The sequence below is a fragment of the Aulostomus chinensis genome, chromosome 12 (assembly GCF_037954235.1).
Source record: "Aulostomus chinensis isolate RoL2024-O1b breed Wild chromosome 12, RoL_Achi_v1.0, whole genome shotgun sequence".
NCBI classification, from domain to species: domain Eukaryota; kingdom Metazoa; phylum Chordata; class Actinopteri; order Syngnathiformes; family Aulostomidae; genus Aulostomus; species Aulostomus chinensis.
Genome location: NC_141331.1, coordinates 27,440,779 through 27,445,871, shown reverse-complemented (window position 1 = coordinate 27,445,871; position 5,093 = coordinate 27,440,779).

Sequence of the window (5,093 nt, the reverse complement as noted above, 5' to 3'; positions counted from 1 at the left end):
ATATTCATCGCACTTTCAGACACCAAGAGAAAAGCTATTAGGGTTGGAATTGGGGTGGTGCTGTTTAATTGTGGCAGTATTTTATAGTTTTTCAGTGTGTGTGTGTGTGTGTGAGTGAGTGTGAGCGTGTGTGTGTGTGTGTGAGTGAGTGAGTGACTGAGTGAGTGAGTGAGTGAGTGAGTGAGTGAGTGAGTGTAATCTGATTTATTTCATTCTCCTGTGCCATTGAGCTCCATTGATGTAAAAAAGAAACCCACCACTGAGCCACAGCGTTTCACATGCCTCTTCGTAGCCTTCATTACCATGAACACACACACACACACACACACACACACACCAGTTTATTGTGAGTCACCAGAGCACTGAACAAGGAAGAACCCCCCCATCTATGCCCTCCAGCGTAGACCAGCTCCTTATTGATCGCCCAGTGTGAACGCCTCGTTTTGACTGAGGAGAACTGATGACAATAAGACACATAAAACACAAAATAACCTCTGAAACAGAGGGAGGGGGTTGTGGCCGTTCACCTGACGTCAGAACAGTTTATGTGGCAACAAGTGTGTTCTCTAGCGCCACCTGATGGATGCAGGATGTCATAATGGCACCACACTGCAGGATTAAGGGTCTGCGTCGACGGCGTAGGCCGTGATGCAGAATCAGACGAAATATCTTATTTCAGTTTAACAAGCAGATATTTACTTGTTCCATTGGCAGGTATTGTTGCTCACACAATTTGAGTAAAATTATCTTTAATTTCACTCATGTTAGGTCATTTTCTTCTTAAATGTAATGTTTATTTCTTTTATTTTATTTTTGCAGTGCAAGTGTAATGGGATAGTTTGACTATATATTCTAAAGAAATACACTTGGTTTTCGGTCTTTGCCGTGGATGTGGCAGATGGACGACCACATCAAGCTCCCTCAGACGGGCTGCGTGTCAGAATCAGAGCGACCATGTTCCTGGCGGAGCCACACGGACGCCTCACCCTGCTGCTTCTGCGAGGATTATCTTCTTAGTGTAAGATACCAGTGCACCCAATGACTTCTTTCTTTTTGCTTCCTTCAAGTATCAGAAAGTAGGTGGTTGCCATTTGCGTGACACAGCAGTACCGAGTGAGTAATACGCGTGCTCAACAGAACTGATCTGTGCACAAATCCAGTGTTTGGCTCGTGTTGCATCTGTCTGCCCGCAAATGCTGCTGCAAAGCTCTGAACTTCAAATGCAGCATGCGCCTCAGATCACTGCGATTTTCTTCAGTGGTTGGAACGGGTACACAGTGTTTGAAAGTTGTTATGTTAGTATGCTGGATGAGTACGTCTTTTTCAGGATTTTGTACCCAATCACTGGATAAAGTCTGTAAAGTATACCAACATATATCTGCCGTTCATTCCCAGCGTCCTCCAGAGAGAGTTCATCCAGCTCAAACAACTCCAACCCAAATCCCAGCAGTTGTCTTCTTCCCACTGACATAATCAATGTTGACACAGGAAGCTCCTGGGCATTGAGGGGTTTCAGTCATAGTGGCCCTCAGGTTCAAAACTCTGTTATATTACAGACATGTGGAGTGAGGTTAAGGGCCAAGAAAACCTGACTACTCCCCAATGATAATCTCTTCAGCCTCCTGAAAACGAAAAACCCATTAAAAACCTGCAACGCCTCGTCGCCTCTCAACAGCACTCCACGGTCCACGGCATGAAAGCCAGGGAGATAAAATGGAAACGTTAAATAGGAAAAACATCAGAAAGTTTTCTGCCCCCTCCCGCTCCTGCTCCTCATCAAAGTGAGATGTGAGGAGATGATGTACCGCCGTGACAGAGCCAGCAATGTCACTCTCACAATTTGTTTTCTCTTTCTATTTCCTGTTTTTTTTTCATCTTGGCTTTGTGGGATTTTTTTAAACATTTTTTTCTTTCTTTTCCTTTCTTTCTTTCTCTCTTTCTGGATAAACAGTCAAACGCTGAGCGCAGCTGAGTGATGATATTTCTTTCTTCAGCTGCTGCCTCAGAAACAGAACATTGTCAAGACAATGTGGTTAGCAATAACGGCTCTACAGCCGGTGGCTCTAATATCTTTAATAAGGTGCTTCCTGTGGACGAGGCAGAAAATAGAACAGTTTCTTGGATTATCACAAAAAAGAGTGATAAACATCAGTAAGCGACTTTTATGCTCTATTAGTATTTTTCATCACTGATTTTAGCCCTCCGGCTCCTCTCAGGACATCCTGTTACTGTTACAACGGGAAGACGCTTAGTCCATCCCATAAAGATCAGAGGGTCACGGTTGAGGGACACCATGGCTGCCACCAGATCATGGAGAAACCGCTAGCCTGAGCGCTCGAGGTGCTGTGTTTCTGTTGGCTAGTGATAGGACGCTTGCTAAGCTAGGCTAACTGGTTGCCAGCTGCAGCTGCTCGCCAATGCCACGGACATATGCAGCCATCAATCTCGTCATCTGGAAGAGAACGTGGCTCCAACTGTTCCTGTATATGCTTGAGATGAAGAAATCTCTATGATGGTGTGTGAGAGCGTCTGCAGCAGCAGAGTATGGAGACTGTCAGCTGGCTGAGGGTTCGAGGTTCGTTTCATTCCCATCATTCTTCGTATCGACAGTTTAGCACCAACACCTGGAGCTTTTATATTCACTGATTTTTAATGGAATCAATAGAACTCAATTAACCCCAATTTAGCCAACGTAATTTATTTGCTTGAATATATTGTCGTTTGTTTTCTGGCATTGTTTTTTTTTTGTATTTTATTTTGTCCAAAGTAACATTAGATATGTGGATTAATGAAGTTTTATTGAATTATCTTGAATTTCCTGTACGGGGGCAGCGGCACGTATGATGTTAACAGAGACACATGATGGCAAGTCGATGTGAAGATTATATGAAACCCAAAAATAAAGTAGTGTACGTGCACAAAGCATGTAAAAGCACCAGCAGAAACGCGGACCAGTGAGGTATTGAACAAGTATTATGTGAAAATGCTGATAATAAAAATCAAAGAGATCTTCAACAGCTCAGCCAGTCAGCTGATAGGACCGGTGGAGGTGATTGGCTGATTCCAGCCTCATGGGCAGTGACCCGGGGATCATCAAAATATTCCCTCCCACCACAAAATAAGCACCTTCTCTTCATTGCCTGATACAGAGATTTAAACATTGTTCCAAGGTTTCAATCTGAAAGCAAATACAGACCCGATGACCTCGTATTGATGCTTGAATCAAGCCAAGACTCTAACCCCCCCAAACCAGACTTGGCCGTGGATGCTGACAAGCTGCACGGTTGGCTGTCACCGCTCTAATCTTGCCTGTTGCTTGATACACTGGCGCTCGGACCCTCTGGCTGAGCACAGACGTGGTGGTGGGCTATATTAGCCAGCTATAGTGGAAAGGAAGGCCTGGCCCGCTATGGTCCTGCCATCTCTGCCGAGCCATATTTTGGCAGGTTTCTCTTGTGACTCACTGGCAGCAGGATGGTTGTACAGGCTGGCTGCCTGGATATATTAGTGACGAAAGAGCAGGACTGACACACCGGCTTAGTGACGAGTTGGCTCGATACTGGTTCTGTTTCAGCGAGCCACCGTCACCCCTCTGACGGGAAACAGGATCCTTAATCACTGTCTCCACATCACACCAATAAGGAGTGTGTGAATTCACACAGAGGACACACACCTTCGCTGGCACGGCCTCTGAGCTGAAGGTATGGGGACACTCCTGCCAACGGATCCTGATAGAAGCATATGTGTGTTCATGTTGCAATCCACATTCCACTGACTTTACATTCCACCGTTTATTCATGAGAGCAAATCCCTGACGCCTTCTGTGACTGTGGAGAAGCTCTGCGCACTTGTGCAAGCCAGGAATCAAGACCTGAACCTGACCTGAAACCTGAGACTCTTACAACCTCTCAAGGTGAGAACATCCGACAGAGTGTTGTTATCAAAATGGAGCTTGGCCTGCCTGGTGTTAGTCTGTGCTCTGCTGTGGCTCTTGGCTGGGTCCTGGCGGAGACGTACGGTGCAGCTGAAGACAAGGTGACAAAATGAAAGAATGATGAGACGGACTAATACGAGGAGGGGAAGTGTAGCGTGTCCAGCGTCGCCCTCTAACACACACACCTGTTTGAATCCAGACAGTTTGGCACAGTTAGGCAGGGAGATTTGAGATGAACCAAACTCAACTTGAACCTGAATCCTCTTGCAAAAAACAAATAACCATGAAACTGAAGACTTGTTCAGGCGCTGCCAGGTCTGGGTTTAAGGACTGGGAGTTATGGGTACTCACCAGGCAGGAACAAGGAAATGAAAGTGGGATCCAGTATTTGGGTGAGAACCAGAGTGCCTCAGCCTGTGATTCGTGTATTTTGACCCTCACACATTGATGCACTAGCACATTCGCACCGTACCGTTGTCAGTACCTTGAATGCTACAGCAGTAAAACAGTGCCATTACAGGGTTTTTTTGGAGAGGGTCCCACCCAAAACCTGGTCCATAAACAAGGACTTTTGTTTCACTTTGGTGTGGATGAACTGGCCTCCACAAAGCTCTGATCTCAACCCCTGCCAACATCTCCAGGATGAAGAGCCTCTCTCCCTCTGACGGGCCATCCGTCACTATGACAACTTCCAGGACAGGAGTTCTTGTGCTCAGACGTGACATAAAGACGGTGTTTCCTGCAGGGTGATTCCATGCAACGTCACCAGGGAGGCCAATGATGCGAATTCGCTAACGAATGTGACACCTTTACCAACTCCACATTCACTGAGCTGTGCAGCTCTGGAGATGCTTTGACATATCCGGGCTTCCCAGAGGAGCAACACGTTGGTATCTACGTGCACGTGTAAGCTCCTCCCTCTTTCTGGGCTGCAAGGACGAATACGTATGACAAACGCACTCAACTGGTCCAGGAGTAACTGGCTTTGTGATTGGTCTGACCTCATAATAACAGCACGACCGTCAAGATTACGTTCAAATACTTTACGATGAAAGCAAAAAGGAAAGCGTGGTTACATCTTTCACTGGTAACTTGTGAGAGACGATAAAATCAGAGATCACGAAATCAAAAAGACGTCACAGGCAAACAGCATGTCCAT